The sequence below is a fragment of the Heterodontus francisci genome, chromosome 4 (genome assembly GCF_036365525.1).
Source record: "Heterodontus francisci isolate sHetFra1 chromosome 4, sHetFra1.hap1, whole genome shotgun sequence".
Classification (NCBI taxonomy): Eukaryota; Metazoa; Chordata; class Chondrichthyes; order Heterodontiformes; family Heterodontidae; genus Heterodontus; species Heterodontus francisci.
In genome coordinates this window covers 42,722,910-42,749,173 of record NC_090374.1, presented here as the reverse complement: position 1 = coordinate 42,749,173, position 26,264 = coordinate 42,722,910, and the positions used below count along the sequence as shown (strand labels likewise).

At 41.6% G+C, this 26,264-nt stretch overlaps 1 protein-coding gene across 3 annotated transcripts in view; it reads right to left on the bottom strand.

Moving 5' to 3' along the window:
• erbin (erbb2 interacting protein) overlaps nt 1–26,264 on the bottom strand; it is a 287,800-nt gene that overhangs the window by 167,889 nt on the left and 93,647 nt on the right. Inside the window, exon 1 of one of the 3 annotated variants that reach the window (XM_068029427.1) lies at nt 19,116–19,296. The exons of the other annotated variants lie outside the window; for them this stretch is intronic. The gene's annotated coding sequence lies outside the window, so the exon portion shown is untranslated. Of the gene's footprint in view, nt 1–19,115; nt 19,297–26,264 lie in introns of those variants that run through there. 3 annotated transcript variants of the gene reach the window in all.

Below are 26,264 nucleotides of genomic sequence, written 5' to 3'. Positions count from 1 at the left end.
TGTAGCTGTAGAAAAATCATCTGTGTACACTCCATTCCACACCGTAAATGTACATAAAGCTCCAACAGCAGTGGCAGCATAAATTTTCCTGGTAAACCAGAAATCATTTGAATTTCTTTATATTTAAATGTGCGCCAGTTGCATTTTCAGTATCAACTGATGTTTAATTTAGAGACAATCATAGCAACAAATTTCAAATCATCCTGAAATCCCTTGATGCTGTTAAATTTAAATGAAATTTGTTGTACTGTTCAACAACAGTAGCAAAGGAGGATAGCATTATTACAAGAAAGTCAGGCCTATCACCCAGTGACACAGTTCACTGCAAAAACATGTACTCAGCCAGCATTAGAACATTATATTGTTTCACCCAGGGTTCTTCAAAGATTTTTTTAAAAAATCTTTATGTAAGTATTCATACAAGGATGGCTACATCGTAAATATTCACATTCCACTGATATCACACGGTGCAGATCTGCACGCCCGGTGCATCTACGTCAATCCTCTCAACAACACCCTTAATGCAACTACCAATTTTCTGGCTAACTATGTTGTATTGAAGGACAGTTGCTTCAAACGATCTGGCACATAGGATTGGGAACTAAATCAAGACCACTTTATTGGGAAGGATGGTGCTCACAATATAGCAAAAGATTGATTTGCGCATTAAAGTGGATCTTTGCTGATGAGGACATTTTGACAAGCCAAGTCACCATCTACCTCCTGACAAATGTCTGTTTTTTTTTTAAATTAAATAAAACCAAAAGGTGTTCCAGAAATAGAAAAGGGAGAAGCAGGAAAAAGAGAGGATAATAAGAAGTATTGCCCTAAGAACATGAATACCACAGAAGCTTTTCCATACCTAAGAATAGATTTCTAGTGGTACTATCAGTGGTACTTTTACCACAGTTTTTTTTTTTAATATTTGTTTCATGGGATGTGGACATCATTGGCAAGGCCAGTATTTGTTGCCCATCCCTAACTGCCCTCAAGAAGCTGGTGGTGAGTTGCCTTCTTGAACCACTGATAGAGGCTTACAAGATTATGACAGGCTTAGTTAAGTTTGACAAGCAAAAACTGTTCCTCTGATCTGATGGTGCAAGAACTCGGGGTACACAGACTGAAGGTTTTGGGCAAGAAATGCAGGGGAATGTGAGGAAGAACTTTTTTTTACACAGCGGGTGGTAATGACCTGGAATTCGCTGCCCGCAAGAGCGGTGACGATCAATGATTTCAGAAAGAAATTAGATGGACACTTGAAAGAAATAAACTTATAGGGCTACAGGGATTGAGTGGGTGAGTGGGACTGACTGGATTGCCCCATGGAGAGCTGGCATGGACTTGATGGGCCAATGGCCTCCTTCTAGTCTGTAAATGACTCAATGAAATCAAGCTCCAGCCCCTGCCATGTCAATGGAGGCAAAGCAAGGAACACCATGAAAGCTGCTATTTCATACCTTCGATTGAAAGATTTCAGAATATTTTATTACCACAATATGGTATTTGCTTAGCTTGATGAATATATGCCGCAAAGCAGGCCACAAAAGGGAAAATTGCTGCTTTAATAAAATACATACACTGGTTAAGAGTGGTTGGTCACTATCCAAAACATAGCCTAGAATGAGCTAGTGAACAATGGACAGCAGAAAGGCATTTCAGTAATTCCGCCCATCATTAGTGCGCCTCTACTAACGCTGATTCTCCAGCACCCACGGGAACTGCGCTTAGAGTTGAAGAATTAAGCCTAAAAAGGCCGAAACATCTTCAAGGATTAAACAGTTGCTCAATCTTACTTCCCAGCTAAAATATCACACTTCATATGCTACATTACCTCATGGAAACTCTGCCGAAGCTCAAATTTTTCAGCCACCTGATCCATTAAATGATGCCTCTCATTGCACCCAAATGTAATTTAACAGTAATTCCAATTGAACAGGTAGGTTGGGCAGTTACTTAAATTTCTGTTCTATAGCTTTACATTACTGTTTTGCATGACCATTTAACCAGGGGTGAAGTACAGCTCAACTCTCAAAATTTAGTCCAACTTCTGTAGAGCAACTATTAAATATATTTTAATTGAATAGGTTATGAACAAAAGTCCAAGCAATGTGCACATTGTAAAGGTACCCTACATGTAATCAGCAACCCAGCATATCTACTACTCCTTGTCAATTTGATGGAAAAGGACAATTAGTGAAGACTGAAGATTACTTTTCATTTACAAAATGAAGGAAAAGCTGCTGAGATAAAATCCTAAATACAGGTAATTCTAAAAACGAAACCATAAATGTGGTATTGATTTCTGGATCTGGGTAAGAGGTGATATACAATAAGATCTTGATGCATATAATTAAGATTGCTTCATAGATTGGAAATTATTCCAATCAACAGTGTTCAAAATCAGGAGTAAATTAGTAGGTAGCAGTAACTTTAGCAGTTGGCAAATTAGCATTATAATTAGTTTTGTACTGCTCAAAAATTATTTTTGCTAAATTTAGCATTTGGCATTCTGTTACCTTACCCCCTGCATTATCCCTTGCTCATTTGCAAAAAAAAACTTTTCAGAAAAAAACCTTTAAAAAAAAGTCAGAAAACATTTTTTAAACCCCAAGTCTCAAAGACAACTTTAGAAGTAAAGATGGTCAAGGACATATATCAATGTCATATCAGAGCTTTAAAATGCTTATAACTAGATAGACTAAAAAGCACTACACTGCTACATGACATATTTCTTGGCAATTTTCCACCCCCCCCAATCCTCAAGGCACTGACCTCTTGTTCAGATACATTTCCTCACACATCATCCAATACCTTGGCAAAGTGGCCATGACTTAACAGCCTTCACAATGAATGCTAGCAGAATAGATTAGAGGATTTTTATAGCCAAACCTGATCCTGTCCCCAGAAATATCCATCTCTAGAAATAGTAGGAACCCTTGCTAATTTCCTCCTGCAATGCCAAGGCCAACTGTAGAACTCCCAACACTGCCACGATTGGGATTAGCTAAACCAATAAACTTCAAGATTCAAATGCAGGATTTTTTTTGGTGCATGTGGAACAGCTGCTTCCTGGATAAACTAGCCAAGCTAACATGGAAACTCTGCATTTCCAGTATTAATTTGCCAAATTAAACCAAAGTCTGGCACGAATTATTTCTAGTTTGCCCTGAAAGATGTAAATGTCTAAATAGTATTCACTCTGCTATTCATTTTGTCCGATGGCCCAAAAGGCCTCCTTCTGTGCTATAAAAATAACTATGACGTTACTACGACCACTAAATTCCATTCCGTCAGCTCAGCAGTGATGATGAGACCAAGTCAATTCATGCCACTGTTATTGGTAATGAATGCGCTTAGCTGCTTCAGTCATCTGCATTCCTTTCTGTGACAAATTATTTTTGGCCTTCCTGGGCTGCTGGTTCCATGTACCTCTCTTATGCATGAAATTGTTTCCCCTGAAACATGAACAAATCTTCACCCTCATCTTTCTTTGATTTTCTATATAACGGTTATTCCTCGTCCAAGACAGGATCTTATCACATTTTCAAGTAGTTAGGGCATTAAGCCCTAAAGCCAAAAAGAGCCAATTCAGACCTGCTGCACATGGACTTAACATTTCTGCAAACTACACAAATAGCAAGTTACGATGAAAGAAACCTTTAAAAAAATATTTATTGTTCAAATACAGAATTAATTATCCATCTTCCCTTAGATTTTCATAATTGACAGCTTCCTAGCCATAATGACTTGCACACAATTGTGCCAACAGACTTTTGTTGATTTGATTTAGATGCTGGTTCCAAGGAATGCACTGACCAGGATGAATAATGTGAAATCATTTTTCCATCCTTTTCAGAGTTGCTAGTTTCTGCCTCTCTGATATCTTAGCTATGACTTGCAAGTTTCTGTTTGGGGAAATAATAGGGAAAACTCTCATTCTCCCTGCCTGTGGCACAGTGCTTTGAAGTAGGAGTATTTTGTGTCACATGGAGAAAGTGTTTCACAGGAGTTTGAGAATATGCTTTACCACAGATAACCCTAGAAGGAAACAGGGTTCATTCGAAGAGTGATGCAGCGATGAATATGTCCAGTTTATAACAGATTCTCTGATGACTGAAGCAGGTAAATGCAGTATGTGGTGGGTAACTGAGCCAGCAAAATGCCATGCGCTAGTCATGAAGCTATCAACTTGGCAACACAAATACCTCAGTGACTACAAAGGGAAGAAATAAAAGTGAATTTGGCCATGCTACTGCTACGGATTGAAACCAGTTTCCTTTGGTGGAAAGTATGGGCATCTGTAGAAAATGTGAATTAGCTCAGAATTTATTGACTTTCTCTGACATGCCAAATTTGCAAATGCTTATTTGGGTGAGACACATGTGGGCTGTTGGTAAGAAATTGCCCTTTGATAGGAGTCATCACCTTCAGGACAGGCAAGTAACTGGGAAAAATGCAGCAAAAATACAGAAATGGACATGTGATAATACTTAATATCTAACTAGTTAACAAAAACAATTCCTGATCAAAAAGCAAAACCTGAAAATGCTGCAGTCGACAGGTCAGTCAACATCAATGGAGTGCCACAGGTGAGCTAACCTTTCAGGTGTAGGCCCATCATCGCAACAATTTCCTAAATTTCACACCTGGTGAAAAGGTTGCGTGCTCAAGGCAATTCTAAAATGGTTTATTCATCAGGTATGTTCTGAACAAGGTTTTGGGTCGGGATGTTTTCCACAAGTTAATACTAAAGTTTGAAACAAATTAAAACATCTGCTTCGTAAATTCACGTAAACACTCTGAGCTGGACTGATTCCAGAGGACAAGTGTTAGCAACCCACCCCCTAGGCAGAAAAAGCTGCATTTGGCAGCAAATGCATACTTCCTGGTGCACTGTACCAAGCAAGATCAAGAGTTCTATTAATTTACATATATTAGCTCTCTGAAGTTTCAGATTTTTGTAGTACTTATCAAGCTCACCAGTTCTGCACAGAAATAAAACAGGGCATTTAAAGTTGTAAAAATCGGTTTTCCATTGTTTACATGCAATAATTGTATTTTCTTTCATCTGAAACAAACAGAACCCACTAGGAGACTTTTAGATTTAGGTTTTGCCACACTCACTTCTATGCAGTCTCCTTAACCTGAGGGTGAATTAATCCAAATGTAAACTTCTGCATGCCATCAAAACGTCCCCGTGAGACACACTTGTAGCAAATGATTAAACAAGTTATTCTCTCACCAAAAAAAAACACAGGCATCTCAATTTTTGACCTTACTAAACTCAAACAGGCGACAACTTGAACCCATCAAACTCAGCTGACTGTCACGTTATGACTTCATCTGACATTAAAAGCTCTATTCTTATAAATAACTGTCAGCATTTGTCCTTGACGAGCTGTGGTATCATTTTTGTTGCTACAATTTTTAAGCAAAAGCTGGAAGCAGAGAAGTTTTGTTTGCAGCTCTAATTCCGCCATCTCAAAATAATGGTATATACACTCATCAGTTTTACTCAAGTCTTTGAGAAAGGTAATAATCTGCAGTACTTATGCACAAGAATAATCTTATAGACAATATTAATAGGCAAATTGATTTTGTGGGGCTATGAAAAGGAATTACTAATTCATGAGCAAGTTGTCATTCTAGTCAGCTTCACACAGAGAATTAAATCACATTTGAGTATTTACCACCAAAGTGCTCAGTTTAAAAAAAGCACTCAGTTTATGCAACTGTTGTAATTTGATATATTGACATTTATTGAATCCACGTTTTCATAATAATACTGAAAATGTTCAACAGCGGAGAAGCAACTATTGCGAAATTGCTTTAAGTTTCCCAGAACCTTTAATCATGGAGGTCATATGGGAACAGCATTTGAGAACTCCATATAGAGAAGTACCTCAGGAAGTAGTCATCAATTTCAGTGTTAATTATAAATGGCTGTGGATTGGTTGACCAGGGAGCAATGCCATTCAGTGGTAAACAGCAGAAACCTATATAGAAATCAGTCCACAAATGCTAACATGTGGTCACTGGCTGCCTATTCTGTTGTTCAACAATGCAGTATTTCAACTTGCAACAAAATGCAAAGCAGCATTTTTTTTTAAAACTGCATCCGATAAAGAGTAGGGAATTTATGTATTGTTAGCAGAATGTCAGAGCAGAAGATGATTTACAGTCCAAACAGCAAAACATATTTAAAGGAATTCTTTTTTTTAAGCTGAGATCCAAGGTGAAGGGTTGAAGCACCATGCCAAGACTGAAAAGAATAGACCAGGTAAAACAAAGTAGTTTAGATAAAGATCTGAAGCTTGCAGGAGCAAGGACAGACCAAGGATGAAAGGAATTCCATGGTTTTGAGGCCCATGCAAAGTAAATGAGTTAGGAGACAGCACAAGGAGTCTCAAGGGCCAGAGGAGAAGGAAGACACTACATAAAAGCAACTCCCTTCTTTTCAATAATAGTATTGACAAATTCTTGAAAGGCAGACGAGGGAGGGAGGGAGAGAACACCATCATATGGTGGCCACCTCCTGCTCCTAATTCGTATGTTTGTATGTAAATGGATATTAAAAATAAGAGTAGGATTGCATATGAGAAGCTTAAAAAAAAAACTTGCCGACAATACCCACACAGTATGAAACAAAGGTCACCTATACTTCCAATGCTGACAGACCTGGCTATTTCCTGTTACTCTTTCTAAAAAAAAATTTACTGCCCCATCGAAGAGCAAGAGGTATACTAGGAAAGCCTCCCATATTTGGGAGCAGCTAGAAAGACATGCAATGAGAATCTGGTTATAGATGCGTTTGGTGGGGGCGGGTGGCGTGCACAGGAGAGCATGTGGCAGAAATGAAGAAATGGCGTTTTGAATGCACTTTTGCCAATGAAGGCATGAGAAGCTAAAGGAGATAGATATGAGATCAAAAATATGTGACCTTTCATCAGATCTGAAACATTAACTGTTTTTCTTGCCAAAGATGCTTCCTGACCAACTGAGTATTTCCAGCATCCACAGTATTTTGTTTTGGTATTAGGTCATAAATGTTGATAGATGAAGCATCTTGGGTGAGTATCCAATGTCTTCAGGAGCTGGTGCCTTCAGGGGAGCAAGAAAATTGGACTAAGTACAAAATATGTAACTATATTAAAATCATTCTAATACCAGTAAAAAGAAAATTCCCAAGCACATTTTATTGAACACAAAACAAAGCAATCATGAATTTGGAAGCCTGACAAATGCTCTTTTCCCTTGTCAGAGCAAAAGGAAAAATTACTGGAATATCATCAAGTGACTATCAGTGGATTTGGGCAGCAGAATGCTAAATGACTGTCCCAAAACATGACAAGGTTTCATATCAACAGATGCTGAAGACAAAGCAGCAGACGCAATTGGTAACAACTTAGCCAACTAGACTAGAATTTGACCAAACAAAAAGAGAAATGCACAATGGCAAAAGTCTGTGCAGCCATGAATAGTGTCCAAATTAGTCACATTATAAGAGAGCACTTATAAGGAATTGTCAGACCAAGTAACTCTACTGTAGAGGAAACTCAAAATATGAGCGAAAAGAATAGCAGAAAATATTTACTGTACAAACATGCAGAATGCACACTGATGTGAAATTAATTCCTTTGCACTTTATCAGTGAACATCTGAACTGATCTGGATATAACTCCTGGTCAAGTAGGCAATGTCCAGGCAACACACAGCTGTTCAAGTTCTGAACTACACTGATGGCAACCTATCCAGAGGTGATACTGGCTCAATAAAATTTATTAGGAAACTCACATCTGGAATAGAATTTTGGTCACACTGCCATCAAAATCAACAGGCCAAAGAACGACCAGAAAAACTGCAAGCTTCCAAAAGAGTAAAGCAGGAAATTAAACTAGTAATTGGATAATTGCCCCTTGGACAAAAAAATTAAAAGACGACATGGACAACAATAAGAACATCTTGTATTTAAATATCACTTTTAAGGTAGTAAAATGCCCCAAGGCGCTTCACAGGAGTGTTAAACTTGGCTCCGAACCACACAAGGAGACTTTAGAAGAGATGACTAAAAGCTTGGTCAAAGTGGTAGGAGGAATTCCACAGCTTTAGGCGTAGACAGCTGGAAACACAGCTGCCAAAGGTTGAGCGATTAAAACTGGGAAGGCAGAAGAGGCCAAAATTGGAGGAGCACAGAGGGAGGGGAGAAGCCATGGAAAGATTTGAAAACAAGGACAAGAATTTTCAAATTGAGGTGTTTCCAACCCGGAAGCCAATGTAGGTCGGTGAGCACAAGGCTGATGGGTAAACAGGACTTGGTGCGAGTTAGTATCGCACAGGCAGATTTTTGAAAGCGCTCAAGTTTAGAGGAAGGAAGATGGAAGGCAGGAGAGCACTGGAAGTCAAGTCTAGGAAGTAACAAAGACATAAGTGAGGATTTCAGCAGCAGATGAGCTTAAGGAGGGGCGAAATCATAGGAACATAGGAGCAGGAGTAGGCCATTCAATACGATCATGGCTGATCATCCACTTCAATGCCTTTTTCCTTTTATGTCATTGCTATTTAGAAATCTGTCAATCTCTGCGTAAAGAAATTTCTTTAGAAATTTCTAAAGAAAACCCTCTGAGTAAAGAAATCTCTCCCCATCTCTGTCCTTATTTTAAAATGGTGCCTCCTGGGTCGAGACTCCCCAACCAATCTTAGCTGCATCTATCCTGTCGATCCCTTTAAATATTTTGTAGGTTTTGTAGGAATCAGGCAATGTTACGGAGATGGAATATGTGGTCTTGGTAACTGCGTGAATAATCTGAATGTCATGGGGTCAGAGGATGTGTATAAAAATTTAGCAAATTAAGTCTGGAGCCATTTTCTTCCTATGCAGTAGTCAATTTGTAGCAGAAATTACTACCTTCAAGATAGTCATGTCAGTTATCTTCTTTAAAAATAAGTGGAACAGAAATCTTTTGAAGTGTTTGGTGGTTACAGAGGTCATAGGGAGATGCATAAATGAATGAAGACCTGTGCTGGAACATTGTGAAATGCAGTAGGTAGAATAACTGAATAGACTGCATCAGTGTCAAATAAGGAGCAGAGAGTTTTTTTTTGTCTTGGATGTTTCTTTCACCTGTTGCTATTTACTTTGTCCAAAAACTAAACAAGTTTGCACAAAGAAACACATGTTTGTTGATCAGATGGAGCTATTATTGGACTATTATTTCACACACAGGCAACAAATTCTAAATTACTATATCTTTGGCACATAATTGTGCGAACCTTGGATTCCACCAGCATAATACTTTATGACTCTATAATACTGCAGTACTCAAGGAAAAATGTCATTACATTGGTCAGTTAATAAAAAGGTCAAATGAGTCAAATAGCCACAGGTTTAACTAATTGAAAATTCTGTCTTCTGTACAAATAACCCAACATTTTCAAGGTCTACAATTACATTTATTTATATAACCCTTTTAAAAATGGTAAGAATGTTCCGCGGCACAATTACTACGGTCACGTTGAAGTTTCAGATTCTCAGGATAACGCTAATTTCCATAAAGTATCATGTAATTTACATTAGGAACCTCACCTACACAAGTTCCACATATTGAAAAACTGAAAGCACTGGTTTACAGTGCACAACTGATGGAACTACCATCTGACCTTTTATGACATTCAACCCCCCAGATGACACTTGACAAGTTTGCCACTGTACCTCATCAGACCTTGAGACCTTGTGTCTGACTGCTAATTCTTTCCAAGTAAACATATTGTCACCACTTTCTTAAGGCATGTTCCATTCTCTTTTCAAGATTCTGGATTATTCCCTATATCCTGTTCTGCCTCAGCTTTCTTTACTTGGTTTTGAATGTATTTAAAGCTTTTGATTTGAACAGAGATACACACTTTTTAAAAAAAAACTGAATGCATAAATACATATATGCAATGAGCAGAGCACAACAGGATACAATGGTTTGTGGTAAGCTACTCATGATGTGGCAGACATAGTTGGACTGCAACATGACCTATGTCGTTCATACCAAACATTTACTTTCTGGAAACAACGCCCCAATTGCATTCTCAACATGAATAACCATAAACAGTGAATATACATCATTAAGCTCAGAGCAGCAACTCTGTATAACCTGGCGCATTTACTGAGTAATCTAACATTTGGTGTGAAATATATCGGACAAAAAGAGTGCTAAACAGTTACTGGGGAAAATACAACGCATTTGAAATGAATTGCAAGTAAATTGGTTTCACCAAATATGCCTTTGTGTTTCAAATGTTGTACTACATTTTTTGTTGCCCTTAATGAAAAATTTAGATTAATTTTATGAACCTTTACTGAAAGAAACAGGATTCAATATTTTTTTCAACAAAAATGCAAAATTCACAGTTTAACTCCAACATTCCACTAAAACAAGTCATTCTATTCACCAAGAGAGATACAAAATAAGAGGTACAAATAAATTTTTTTCTACAAAAGTGTTTGAATTGGCCAACTATTACTAGGACACAAACAGAAATCCTGTAGTAGGGACAGAGGCGATGTGGGCTGCAGAATATTGGTAAGTACTTCTAAACCGGTAATTAACTACTACAGGGCAATTACTTTTACCAATTGAGAAAAATTAAATTTGTGCCAGCGTAAAAATATGAAGATATTGATACATTAGTACTGAACAAGTACAAAGAGTAAAAATAGAAAATATGTTGACAAATATGCATGAAATCTAAGCACATGATAGCTGCTAATTTTCAATTATCAATTACTTCGAATGCAATCATTTGTAGTTTACAGCTTCAAATACCAAATGAACCAAGACACCTGAAAAGCCTGAATGGTAAATGGGAAAGCCAAGCACATCTTCAGAAACCCAGAGTGTTTTTTGCCAAGATGTAATGAAAACTGTACATTATTCAGGTTAATTTAGATTAGAGATACAGCACTGAAACAGGCCCTTTGGCCCACCGAGTCTGTGCCGACCATCAACCACCCATTTATACTAATCCTACACTAATCCCATATTCCTACCAAACATCCCCACCTGTCCCTATATTTCCCTACCACCTACCTATACTAGTGACAATTTATAATGGCCAATTTACCTATCAACCTGCAAGTCTTTTTTGGCTTGTGGGAGGAAACCGGAGCACCCGGAGAAAACCCACGCAGACACAGGGAGAACTTGCAAACTCCACACAGGCAGTACCCGGAATCGAACCCGGGTCTCTGGAGCTGTGAGGCTGCAGTGCTAACCACTGCGCCACCCTAATTTGGCACACAACAATTTTTTTTTAAGAAAAAAAAGCATTGTATATTCCAAACCTGTAACTGGATTTTGTGTTTAACAAGTTAGCTGAAGGACAACCTCACATTTTCTGGATTATGTAAAAAAGGGAAAGGTTACAGAACTAACTTGATCATAATTGTCCTTTGCCGTACAAGACTGCATTACTGTATGTCACTGCAGTTATTGCAAATTAAGCAAATTACAGTACTGAAACTAACATTCAAATGTTGTGCCTAAATATGGTCATGCAGGCCTCCAAGGTGAAGGCATTATTAATTTCGCCACATGGAAATTAAATTTCAAATTGTTGCTGGGAAGAGGAGAAGGCCTGTGACAAAGGGTTGCCAGGCCCCTGGCTGGAAACACACTTTAGCATATTAACAGACAGTGTTTGGAACAAAGGAGCTATCCCCTGCTCCAATACAATCCACAAACAGACGTGGTCAAACCAGTTGGTCACATGACTAACCTGCTTGGCAGTCTGGGTTTTCTTTCTGAACTGTACAGTTTGAATTGAGAGTCTGCAGAAAGCCATTTGCTCCTGGATTAAAAAGACCTCTCCTAGCTGGCTCACCACAGCCTCTCTGGTCTGCTCCCATCTCTTTCTCACGGAACTCCAGAAGACACATGAACCCCAAGAGAGAAAAGTCTCCTACAGTGAACAACGTTTCAGAAGAATACTGGGCCCCAACAAAAAGCAAGATCTACCGACAATCAAGGACACTGCATTGAGCACAAAGCACAGTTATAAAACTGTCTTCAGAGCTTGCCTCCAAAGTTTCCACTTTATTTTTTCTACTGCTCTTGCTGTCCCTATCTGCATGAATGTATCACATATGCATGCTAGCGTGGGCACGTCGTGCATCCGTAGGCATTAACCGAATTAGAGCTTAAGCTTAATAAAATTTCGCCTTTCTTCTTTAAACCTAAGAAAGCTGGTTTGTGCTGGTTTCTTTGCCTTATAATTGGAAAGCGGTGAACAAGGATTCACCAAGGGAGAGCTAAAAACACTGTTTAAAAATAAAACCCTGTTACAGTAAGACCAGGTGAAGGCTAAAAGGGAACCCTAGACCTCTTTCTCACCTGGTCGTAACAATATATTTGCTGCTAAATAGTAGGTTTTTTAAAAAAAGGAACTTACCCACTTTCCAACATGTTGCCAACTGGACGTCCGGTGCATCCAGTTGGTAATGTGGTTTCAGTGGGTCAACTGGCTCTCAAAAGTTCAAAATCTCAGCACTTATATTGTTCAAATTCAGTTGCTGTGCAGTCTCTCCCCATTGTCACAAAGTAACCTGCCAGGTCTCCGTTTGAGTTAGGTTAAAAAACAATCTGAACATTTTTGTACTAATTCACATAATTGGTAGACTTTAGAATACTTTGAGCATGTAAAGAAAGTACAATATGCCAAATGAGGAGTTTCAATTAATCGGTTGGAAACTTACATTAAGCTTTTAATGGAAAAATCCTACAATTAACTTTTTAAAAAGCTGGCAGCCAATATGGCCACTGCAATTTGCATTTGAACACCTTGCACATTCCAAGGCCTGCAACAGGAGACACATGTCTGATGAGCCTGTACCCAAAACAATGGCCTGCTCTCGTGATTGAATTATTTAAGATTGCTTTCATTAGTAAGACATTCGAGGCCATCCTGACACATTGCCTTTGAAAGAGCAAACCCCTCCAAGTGTAAATATTGGCATCCTGAGGCCTGAGATGGAAACTCCTAACCTTGAATCTCATTAGAATACACTGAGGTGACAATCTCTGTGAAAGCTGGGATTTTCCCTTGGACAAAGACAGACAAGCCAGTGACCGAAACTGTGGAGGAGCAGAAGGGCTGCATCCCTCTCTCTCTCACTCTCTCTTTCCAGATAAGTTTGAAAACCATCTGTGACTGTGGACCCTCCAAGCCTACAGATTGCTACAGACACTGACACCAGGAGACGAGAGCCACCTACAAGTCTGCCTCCAAGAAAACCCTGAGCCAAGTGGGCCAACCAGCCAGGAACTTCAAGAATACAACTTCAGCCAGAAGACCACAGAATCAACCAAGCTCTCAGACTGTGTATTAATTTTTTATTCTGGACTCGAATCAAACCACAAATCTACTTCTCACTCTGCAATCTATTTGTGAGATTCTCGTACGAGTGTGTGCATGAAAGTGTAGCATATTTTATTTAGATCAGGTTTAGATTGTAAAGTATAATAAACTCACCTCTGCCTTGTTTAAATCCAAGAAAACCTGTCCGATTGAATCTTTCACAATCACGAAAAATGTAAAAGGTAAAATACTCTGAGGTGGTAAGCACATCCACTGTTTAAAAAGGAATAAACCTTGTTGTGGTCAAATAACAGCAAGGACAAGAGAGGAGCCTATGACCCTCCCCCTCTTCACCTGGCCATAACAAACAAAATATTCTCCTAACCTTTTCTTCTCTCAAGTAACTTCCTACATCTTTTTGAAAGGCTCTGGGGTACCTGTCAGTGCTACCTCATAGTTGACAGCCAAATGGAAATTAAGTTTATCAGACTCTCACTGGTGGTGCACAAAATACCAGCAGCAAATAGAAAACTAAGCATTTGAATAAAGAAAACAGATTCCAGATTAAATGATGTTCCAGCCAATGACAATCAAGAACACTATGGAGCAATATCTAGTTTATAAGGGATTGTGGCTAAATCACAAGTGTGTGTTAGAGCAGAGTCCAATAAACCAACCCTACCAGAGCAAAGTCCAAGAAATGATATGATCCCAACAGTACATTTTAGAAAATCTTTCCTTATGTGCTTTTCATCCATTGTAATTTAGATATCTTAACTTTACAGGAAATTAACTTTACTGGAACTTCCATAATGTTTTAAACATTGCAAGTAGTCTATTTATCTTGAAGGGTCAATATTTAAAGCTACAGGCATATGCATAACTTCGACACTTGCTTGCAAGAGTGAACTGCTGGCAATGGTTGCACAAATAGTTCAATCTGAAGCCAGGATGTTAAATTTGAACAAAGGAAATTATAAAAGGTATGAGGGGCAAACTGGCTGATGTGGATTGGGAAAACACATTAAAAGGTATGACAGTACATAGGCAATGGATAGTCTTCAAAGAATTACATAGTTTACAGCAACTATACATTCCTTCAAGGCACAAAAACCCAAAAGGAAAAAATCAGTCAACCATGGCTAACAGAGAAAGTTAAGGATTGTATAATGTTATGAAAGTGCTTCCATTTTGTTAAAAATATTCTTTGAGGATTCATAGTTAAACTGAAGAAATGTTGGACCAGTTCATTTTTCCAGAGGGTCATCGAGAGGACACTGAAAGGACCTGTCTGACAACATTTACTGGTTGTCACATGACTCAAGTTAAAATTAGAACAGAAACCCTGGTAACTGGGGAAGATGTGTGCAGAGAAATGACAGGTCAGAAGGCGGACTTTGTGTTTCCGGTTTCACTTTTGAATTGTTTGGAGTTGGGAATGAGCTGTTTGAAAGGATTGGAATTCAAAAAAAAACTGAAGGATCCCAAGGAAGGAGAGAAGACCACAACCCAACTCAGCATTCCAGCACCTCTCTAAAAGACCCTGAGAAGTCCACTGTGTCAACTCATCTCATGTCTTTGAAGAAAAGCCTGCTACATTAATTTTCAACGTCACCTGAAAAGAACTGTCCTAAAAGATCCCAATAACCCATCTGCGTGTACTTGGAGGACAGACTTGGAACATAACATATCTCATCGTTTTTTCCTTCAAGAGTCAGCAAGCATTCAACCCAAGTGTTTTTTCTTTGATTTTTTTTTTGCAAGAGCTCTAAACAACCCCTTTTATTTTTCCATTAACTTGTGTGTATGCATGTGTGTGTGTGTGTGAGAGAGAGAGAGAGAGAGAAAGAGTGAGTGTGTTTATGAGGGACCAAGGTAAAAAGGGAGCTTTAATATTTCAATCTATGCATTTATGCTTTACTTCATTACTGGTTAAAACTTGTTTTATAATAAACTGATAATTCTGTTGTTTATTAAAGAAACCGGATTGGTGCGTTTTATTCTGGGATAAAAATTATCTATGACTGACCACATCGGTAAGTCAGGAAAAGTTTGAATCTATGTTGTGACCCATGGAGAAGTGGAACTGGAAGAAACAGTGCACTCCTCCCTCCTCAAACAATAAGATTAAAAGAAAAGGCCTATAAAGTTGCCAGAAATAGTAGTAAACCTAAGGATTGGGAGGATTTTAAAATACAGCAAAGGAGGACCAAGAAACTGATAAAGACAATAGAATATGAATGCAAACTAGCAAAAAATAAAAACAGACTGCAAAAACTTCTATAGGTACGGAAAAAGGAAACATTTGGCTAAAACAAATGTTGGTCCATTACAGGCAGAGTCAGGAGAATTTGTAATGGGGAATAGAGAAATGGCAAAGAAGCAAAATGATTACCTTTTGCCTGTCTTCACTGAGGAAGATACAAGAAATCTGCCAGAATTGGGGATCCAAGGGATTCAGGAGAATGAGGAATTGAAGGAAATTAGTATTAGTAAGAGGGTTGTACTGGAGAAATTAATGGGGCTGAAGGTTGATAAGTCCCTAGGACCTGATATTCTACATCCCAGAGTGTTGAAAGAGGTAGCTGTGGAGATAATGGATGCATTGATCATCTTCCAAAATTCTGTAGATTCTGGAGCAGCTTCTGCAGATTGGAAGGTAGCAAATGTCACCCCACTATTTAAGAAGGGAGGGAGAAAACAGGGAACTACAGACCTGTTAGCCTTACTTCAGTCATTGGGAAAATGTTAGAATCTATTCTAAAGAATGTGATAAATGGACACTCAAGTATGATCTGACTGGGCATAGTCAACATGGATTTATGAATGGGAAATCATGTTCGACGAACCTGTTGGAGGTTTTTTAAGGATGTTACAAACAGAATTGATAAAGGGGAGTAGGTGGATGTGGATTTTCAGAAGGCTTTTGATAAAGTCCAACAGTAGGTTGGTTAGCAAATCTAAAGCACAGGGACGGGAGGTAATATACTGGCATGGATTAAGGATTGGTTAACAGGCAGAAAAGAGATTAATAAACGGGTCATTCTCACATTGGCAGGCTGTGACTAGTGGGGTACCGCAAGGATCAGTACTGTTCTCCAGTTGTTCACAATATATATCAATGATTTGGATGCGGGGACCAAATGTAATATTTCCAAGTTCGCGGATGACACAAAACTAGGTGGGAATGTGTGTTGTGAGGAAGATGCAAAGCAGCTTCAAGGGGATTTGGACAGACTTAGTGAGTGGGCAAGAACATGGCAGATGGAATATAATGTGGAAAAATGTGAGGTTATCCACTTTGGTAGGAGGAATAGATGTGTGGAGTATTTCTTAAATGGCAAGAGTTTAGAAAGTGTATATGTGTAAAGGGACCTGGGTGTCCTCATCAATAAGTCACTGAAAGCTAACATGCAGGTGCAGCAAGCAATTAAGAAGGCTAATGGTCTTTATCACAAGAGGATTTGAGTACAGGAGTAGTGAAGTTTTGCTTCAATTATATAGAACCTTGGATAGGCTGCACCTGGAGTACTGTGTGCAGTTTTGGTCCCCTTACCTTAGGAATGATATTATTGCCATAGAGGGAGTGCAACGAAGGTTCACCAGACTTGTTCCTGGGATGGCGGGACTGTCCTATGGAGAGAGATTGGGGAAACGGGGCCTGTATTCTCCAGAGTTTCAAAGAATGAGAGGTGATCTCACTGAAACCTACAAAATATTTAAAGGGATAGACAGGATAGATGCAGCTAAGATGTTTACCTTGGTTGGGGAGTCTAGAACCAGGGGACACAATTTTAAGATAAGGGGGAAGCCACTTAAGACAGAGATAAGGAGAAATTTCTTTACTCAGAGGTTTGTGAATCTTTGGAATTCTCTAACCCAGAGGGCTGTGGAAACTCAGTCATTGAGTATGTTTAAAGCAGAGATTTACAGATTTCTAAATACCAATGATATAAAGGGATGTGGGGATAGAGTGGGGAAAAGGCATTGCAGTAGATGATCAGCCATGATTGCATGAATGGCGGGGCACGCACGATGGGCTGAATGGCCTCCTCCTGCTGCTATGTTCCTAAATGTAGGAAAGTTTATAAAAATAGAGCTGTCACTTTGTGCAAGTTTACTAAATGGAATTTAATGATTTTAACATCTTTCAAATTGTTAAGTGTTGTGCCATAAGCAGTTTTCTTTGAGAGTTTTGGGAAATTAACAAATATACACAGGAGAACATTCAAACAGGGCACCATTAATTTTAAAGTGAGCAGCTGTGTTCAGATCAGTTTCAGTCCTACGTTGATGGGAATGCTGACATTGAGTGCATCCTGCCATTAGCATCCACCTATACAGTTCAGAAGTCGAGGTTGGTTTTGAATGCAGCCTTTTTGACTGGCTCTATCTAATCATGGACAAGTGGAAGGTGGTGACTTGGGTTGGTAAGACTGCTCGAGTGCCAGTGCTTCTTTATCAGAACAATAGAGGTGAGATAAAATGTTAGATACAGCTTTTAAGCAAGTATTTTCTTCCACAATCTTAGTTCTTAATGTATTGCCAAATTCCATGCTCATTTTAAGGGTTATCAGTTACAGGAATTGAGTCATTTTGGTGTATAGTGCCAGCAAAAAGCACCCTGGACTCAGTAAAATTTCTTGCACTCCTTCAAAGTGCCTTAATCCTAATACCCATTCTCTGCCAGTACAAATTCCATTTAATATTCGTCACATGCTGTTGCCCTTGAATGTCAGTTTATTCCTAATTTGTAAAGCAAGCTCTCAAACTGCAAAAGCTCATACAACAATTCCTAAAACAAAAATCATTCCAGGTAATCTGGCTCCTCCAGCTGTAACGAGCGAGATTTTCACCTGTCAGATAGATTCAAAAAGGTTCTCATGGTACAGAGACAGTGTTGCTAGTCCAGCAGCCATCCTCTCATTCTTTTATTTTCCTCTTTGCTCAGTTTCACTTTTCTATTTATTGGTTTAAGTTAATCAAATACAAGGCAGTGATTTGGCTTTTGTACAAACCATGTACAATCTAACTCATGATGGACTTTTTTCATCCATTTAATCTCTCACGGGAATGTTATGCACAGAACCAATCCCCACTGGTGATTAGGCAAAAATATCCCAACGTTCATTTTCTATTGCTTTAGCTCAATAAATAATTCCCTTAATTGGCACAAACTTGCAAGACTTGGAACTACTGCACTCCGCAGCCAACATTACCTTCACACTTTGTGATTGATAACTGCAATGAAGAGGAACATCACTAAATCCAAAATTCAATGCTGGGAGAGTATCTGCACAACCAAAGCTGCATGAATGAAAAAAAATCATTTTGCCTAAAAATTCGTTCCTGCTTTCAAAACATGCGTTGAGGAGGTCTTTGTGCAATAACTGCCACAGTCCTAAGGGCCCATCCCAACTTGTGAAAGACAGCAGCATTATTCTTCAAGTCGGTATTATGAATGCTCCAGCTATCCTTTTGTTAATATACAGCAACATAAATAGCATGCCAGGAAACAAATACAGAGAAGGAAAATCTAGAACATATTTCCAAAATACTGTATTTACAAGTTTGCAAGTTACTTATACCCAGACTTAGAAACCTGATGGCTACACAGAACTTTTGTGATCCATCAATCTGTATGGCTAGACGTTATTTGCTGCAGTCTTCGGGTATATTTTCTACTGGTTCAAATATAAAAATTGTTGGCTCAGGAAAGCAGTTCCATGCAATTTTTGATATCAGGAGGAGTGCTGCTCTAAAAAAAAACGCACCTGAAATTACTGTGGCAGAACAATTCCATAAAATCATATAGCACAGGTGGTAGATATTTGGTCCATCGTGCGAGTTCTGGCTCTATGAAAGAGCTATCCAATAAGTCCCACTCCTCAGCTCTATCCATATCAAGCTGCAACTTATTCCCAGGCTTTCTTGCACTCCTATTAAGTAAAAGCAGATCAAGAAAGTGGCAACTGGTGACATGCCAGTACTCAAAATCATTCTGCTTAATTTATGTGAACCCAACCACAAAATGAACTTCCTCTTTTTTAAATGACCTTTCACATTCTACGCATGTAAAGCAATGAGTCAGTTCCATGTAATACTGTGCCAAAGTTCCAGCAGTAGTTAAATGCAACAGTGTGCATTTATATCGTGCCTTTAATATTGTGAAATGTCCCAAGGTGCTTCACAGGAGTGTTACCAACCAAAACTTGACACTAAGCCATGCAAGATGATGTAAGGACAGGTGACCAAAAAGCTAGGCCAGGAGATAGGTTTCAAAAGGGAGAAAAGAAAGTGAGGAAAGAGCGATCAAGGGACAGAGGTTTAGGGAGGAAATTTCAGCTTAGGGTCTAGGCAACTTAAGGAAGGTCGCTAGCAGAGCAGCAAAGAAAATCGGGAATGTGTAGGAGGCTGAAATTGGCAAAGCAGAGAGATCTTGGAGGGTTGTGGGGCTCCAGGAAATGAGAGAGATAGGGAGGGGCGAGGACATGGAGAGATTTGAAAACGGATGAGAATTTTAAAATCAAGACACTGAGATTGGAAGCCAACGTATATCAACGAGCACAGGGCTGAAGGGTGAATGGGACTTCATGTGAGTTAGGGTACGGGCAGCAAGTTTCAGCTGAGTTCAAGTTTATGGAAGGTAGAAAATGGGAGGCTGGTCAGAAAAGTGTTGAAATAGTCAAGTCTAGTGGTAACATGGACATGGATAAGGGTTTCAGCAGATGATTTGAGGCAATGACAAAGTCAGGCAATATTAGAGTGGTGGAAGTGGATAGCCTTGGTGATTGATATGGGGTCAGAAGCTCATCTCAGCAAATAGGATGCCATTGTAGGGAACTGTTTCATTCAGCCTCAACAGTTGCCAGGGTGAGGGATGGAGCTGATGACTGGGGAATGGAGTTTGTGGTGAGAACAGAAGATAATGGTTTTAGACTTTGCACAGTAGAAATATGTAATGCTCTACAACTACAAAATGCATAGTTAAAAAGTGGGGCAGACATTATGCTAGTACAAATCACAGGGTACATCAATGTTCAAGGGTAATTAGTTCCAAAAGTTATTTGAAATTAAAGATGCAAACGAAGTGGTCTAACATTCTTTTGTTCTTTTGGGCCTCCTTATCTCGAGAGACAATGGATACGCGCCTGGAGGTGGTCAGTGGTTTGTGAAGCAGCGCCTGGAGTGGCTATAAAGGCCAATTCTGGAGTGACAGGCTCTTCCACAGGTGCTGCAGAGAAATTTGTTTGTTGGGGCTGTTGCACAGTTGGCTCTCCCCTTGCGCCTCTGTCTTTTTTCCTGCCAACTACTAAGTCTCTTCGACTCGCCACAATTTAGCCCTGTCTTTATGGCTGCCCGCCAGCTCTGGCGAATGCTGGCAACTGACTCCCACGACTTGTGATCAATGTCACACGATTTCATGTCGCGTTTGCAGACGTCTTTATAACGGAGACATGGACGGCCGGTGGGTCTGATACCAGTGGCGAGCTCGCTGTACAATGTGTCTTTGGGGATCCTGCCATCTTCCATGCGGCTCACATGGCCAAGCCATCTCAAGCGCCGCTGACTCAGTAGTGTGTATAAGCTGGGGATGTTGGCCGCTTCAAGGACTTCTGTGTTGGAGATATAGTCCTGCCACCTGATGCCAAGTATTCTCCGAAGGCAGCGAAGATGGAATGAATTGAGACGTCGCTCTTGGCTGGCATACGTTGTCCAGGCCTCGCTGCCGTAGAGCAAGGTACTGAGGACACAGGCCTGATACACTCGGACTTTTGTGTTCCGTGTCAGTGCGCCATTTTCCCACACTCTCTTGGCCAGTCTGAACATAGCAGTGGAAGCCTTACCCATGCGCTTGTTGATTTCTGCATCTAGAGACAGGTTACTGGTGATAGTTGAGCCTAGGTAGGTGAACTCTTGAACCACTTCCAGAGCGTGGTCGCCAATATTGATGGATGGAGCATTTCTGACATCCTGCCCCATGATGTTCGTTTTCTTGAGGCTGATGGTTAGGCCAAATTCATTGCAGGCAGACGCAAACCTGTCGATGAGACTCTGCAGGCATTCTTCAGTGTGAGATGTTAAAGCAGCATCGTCAGCAAAGAGGAGTTCTCTGATGAGGACTTTCCGTACTTTGGACTTCGCTCTTAGACGGGCAAGGTTGAACAACCTGCCCCCTGATCTTGTGTGGAGGAAAATTCCTTCTTCAGAGGATTTGAACGCATGTGAAAGCAGCAGGGAGAAGAAAATCCCAAAAAGTGTGGGTGCGAGAACACAGCCCTGTTTCACACCACTCAGGATAGGAAAGGGCTCTGATGAGGAGCCACCATGTTGAATTGTGCCTTTCATATTGTCATGGAATGAGGTGATGATACTTAGTAGCTTTGGTGGACATCCGATCTTTTCTAGTAGTCTGAAGAGACCACGTCTGCTGACGAGGTCAAAGGCTTTGGTGAGATCAATGAAAGCAATGTAGAGGGGCATCTGCTGTTCACGGCATTTCTCCTGTATCTGACGAAGGGAGAACAGCATGTCAATAGTCGATCTCTCTGCACGAAAGCCACACTGTGCCTCAGGGTAGACGCGCTCGGCCAGCTTCTGGAGCCTGTTCAGAGCGACTCGAGCAAAGACTTTCCCCACTATGCTGAGCAGGGAGATTCCACGGTAGTTGTTGCAGTCACCGCGGTCACCTTTGTTTTTATAGAGGGTGATGATGTTGGCATCGCGCATGTCCTGGGGTACTGCTCCCTCGTCCCAGCACAGGCATAGCAGTTCGTGTAGTGCTGAGAGTATAGCAGGCTTGGCACTCTTGATTATTTCAGGGGTAATGCTGTCCTTCCCAGGGGCTTTTCCGCTGGCTAGGGAATCAATGGCATCACTGAGTTCCGATTTGGTTGGCTGTATGTCCAGCTCATCCATGACTGGTAGAGGCTGGGCTGCATTGAGGGCAGTCTCAGTGACAGCATTCTCCCTGGAGTACAGTTCTAGGTAGTGCTCAACCCAGCGGTCCATCTGTTTGCGTTGGTCAGTGATTATGTCCCCCGATTTAGATTTGAGGGGGGTGATCTTCTTGATGGTTGGCCCAAGAGCTCTCTTCATGCCATCATACATTCCTCTGATGTTTCCGGTGTCTGAGGCCAGCTGAATATGACTGCATAGGTGTTGCCAGTAGTCGTTTGCGCAACGCCTAGCTGTTCTATGTGCAGCGCTTCTGGCTGCTTTAAGTGCTGCGGATGTTAAATCGCTGGGGGCTTTCTTGTAGTTCAAAAGTGCAATGCGCTTAGCGGCTATGACAGGTTCCAGCTCTTCATTATGAGATTGAAACCAGTCTGCATTTCTCTTCGCACTTTTGCCGTAGGTGGTCAAAGCTGACTCATAGATGGCGTCTCTGATGTGGGCCCACTTGGTCTCAGCATCCCCTGTGGGAGTGTTTTGAAGGGCTGTTACAAGTGAATTTAGAAATTTTTGTAACAGCTGTGGGTGAGAAATTCTGCTCGTGTTGATGCGCGGGTGGCCCTTCTGCTTGGAATGATGCAACTTCTTTGGTCTGAGTCTAACCTTGCTGCACACCAGGGAGTGGTCGGTGTCGCAGTCCGCACTGTGGAAGCTGCGTGTGATTTGAACACTGTTTAAGGCGGCTCGCCTTGTGACAATGAGGTCTAGCTGGTGCCAACGACGTGATCTTGGGTGCCTCCATGAAACCTGGTGACAGGGTTTAGTGTGAAACAACGAGTTGGTGATGCAGAGGTTATGATAGGTACACAACTCAAGCAGTCTCTGCCCGTTCTCATTCATCCTTCCAACGCCATAGCGCCCAAGGCAGGAGGGCCATGAGTCATGGTCGGCCCCAACCCTGGCATTAAAGTCCCCCAGCAGGAATAGGTGTTCGGTGTTGGGGATGCTGCTAATGATGTTATGGAGTTGTTCATAGAACTGGTCTTTAGCTTCAGGTGCGGAACAGAGTGTTGGAGCATAGATGCTGAGTAGGTGTACTGGACCAGAGGTGGTGAGCAGTCGGATGGACAGTATGCGTTCCGAGCCATTTGAGGGAGGCTCTATCATGCTGAGCAAGGAGTTTCTGATGGCGAAGCCCACTCCATGCTGTCTTGGTTCTTCAGGATCCCTGCCCTGCCAGAAGAAGGTGTAGTCTTGCTCTGCTAGAGAGCCACTCGCGGGGAGGCGAGTCTCCTGAAGTGCTGCAATGTCCACATTGAGTCTACTGAGCTCGTTGTTAATGATGGCGGTCTTCCGAGAATCGTTGATTTGTGTAAGGTCTTCCAACAGGCCAGGACACATAGTTCTGACGTTCCAGCTTGCAAAGCGAAGGGCTGGTACCTTCTTTCCTTTTTTCATGTTGTTTGGTGCGGTGTATCAGTCCACCTTTCGGGCAATGGCCCTGAGCTCCAAGCACCCATTGAAGCAGGCAGACTGTGGCGGGACAGAACCTTATTGACCGGGGGCTGCCCGGTTTGAGGCGGGCGGTAGCTGTCCAGTGAGGTGCAATGACCTCTCCCACCGACAAAGGCAACCCGTGGCGCCCAGTTTCTACGCCAATTTATCTGGACTTATAACCCGTAACTGCTGCCTTCCGTGTTGTTTCAGTCGCTGTGAGGCAACTATGGAGTGACCTCTCCATGGCGCATGCCTGGGCAAATTTATGGAGGTTGAGAGTTGCCCAGTCGTCAAAACCCCCCTCTCGGCCTTTCTGGTGGGGTCCAAAGGAGTGCAGGACACGCCGTTTGGCACCAGTATGGCTGCAGGAACTGCCGGAAACATGCCAAAGGTGACACATGACCGCCTACGGGGTTCCGCTCCGGATTTTCTGTTAGGGTTTACTCCCTTAGCCTTGGTCTCTCCCGAGACGCCCACAAGGCAGTGGGGTTGTTGGGGCCCCTACACAGGTGTAGGATGGTGCCGGTGGGAGGAGGGGATGCAAGGGGGAGGGGTAGAGGGAGGAGGGGGGGGGGTGCAGGGGAAGGGGGTGCGGGGTGAAGATGGTGCGAGGGGGGGGCGGGCTGGGACGGGGTTGTGAGGGGGTGAGCTGAGAGGGTGGAGCAGGGAAGGGGAGGGGGTGGAAGGGGGGTAAAGGGGGGGGGGAGGGGGGGTGGAATCTGGTGCAGGTAATAAGCCATTTCCTCAGTGCCCACCATCGACGTCCGGAAAGCTCATCCACGTCCTTCGGGAGGTGAAGCATCATTTGGCAGACTTAGAGGTGATTACATTTGCTAAGGGTTTTTTTTTTGCAGTGGTTTAAATAAAGGCATGCAGCATTGCCGACAGTGCGCTGCAGATGCTCTCCGAGCCATCTCCCGCGGGCGCTTTGAAGTTGCGGCCGGGGGGGCCGCTCGTGGATGTTTTGGGTGTTCGGGGCACCTTTTCACAGGACTTCTCTCGGGTCCCGCAGCTCCTTCTTCACCTCAATGGACTTACCGCATGCCGTGGCTGCAGACACTCTGGACTGTGAAGACAGCAGGATCGGAGATTAAAGTATCGGCAGCTGTTCTCGTCAGTTTCATCCGGATCAATTTCATTGAGAAAACAAAGAGCAGGTGTGGCTGGGGGAGGGCAGTGGGCCCAGGTAACATACACTGAACTAACTGTTAACTTTTAGATAGGGCTAAAATGAACTGATTTAAAGAGCCAGGGGAATTTAAACAGTTTAAGAGGGCAGATTGGGGGAGAAAACGTTAGGGATGGGAGCAGATGGCCATGGATAGAGTTGAACAGCAAGGGAGCTTCCTAGGGAGCTTCCAGCCCAGGAGCCATCTTGAAAGGATGAACATAAATTCTCACCTGATCTCAGATCATGTCAGTGAGACCAAGTGAAATACAACCAAGTTGGTACAAACAGTTCAAGTTCCGATTATTGTTCTCCAGAGTACAATGCACAGTGCTTGACATGTTCTGGTTTAGGGCAGTAATGCAGTGCAAAGTGTGGGAGAAATAATGGATTCAATCTGATCAGCAAAGCTGAACTGAAACTCCCAGTGTATCATGGTTAAAAGCTTCAATGAAAAGTCACAATGAATTGTGTTCAATTTGTTTGCAGTGAAAAGACTTGAAACTCAAATAAACACCAGGCACTGTGTGGCTGTGCAAGTAATTTACGGTATTCATCAGTATTGCGACATTTATCCCCACTCAATAGCTAAGAGATCATGCCATGTCTCAATTCAATCAAGTCAACAGAATGGTTGACAGTTATAAGGTAGAAATGCAAATGACATGAAGACAGCCAAAGCAAAACTCCAACATATGTCCACTTGTTCTACTGAAAAACCAAGGCTTCTCATTTTCAGAGGACAAATGAAATAAATATTGGAACCATTGTAGTTTACAGCACAGAAAGCTGTCATTTTACCCACTGAGTTCTTTGCTAGAGCAATCTAGTAGTTGTTGGAGGTCAATCATCTTAGCCCCAAGACATCACTGCAGGAGTTCCTCAGGGTAGTGTCCTAGGCCCAACTACCTTCAGCTGCTTCATTAGTGACCCTCCCTCCATCATAAGGTCAGAGGTGGGGATGTTCGCTGACTATTACACAATCATCAGCACCATTTGCGACTTCTCAGATACTGAGGCAGTGTCCACATGGAGCAAGACCTGGATAACTTTCAGGCTTGGGCTGATAAGTGGCAAGTTACATTTGCACCACACAAGTGCCAGGTAATGACCATCTCCGACAAGAGAGAATCCAACCACTTCCCCTTAACATTCAATGACATTACCATTGCTGAATACCCCACCATAATCATCTTGTGGGTTACCATTGACTAGAAACTGAACTGGACCAGACATATAAACACTGTGGCTATAAGAGCAAATCAAGGACGGGGAATTCTGTGGCGAGTAACTCACCTCCTGACTCTCCAAAGCCTGTCCACCATCTAAAAGGAACAAGTCAAGAGTGTAATGGAATACTCTC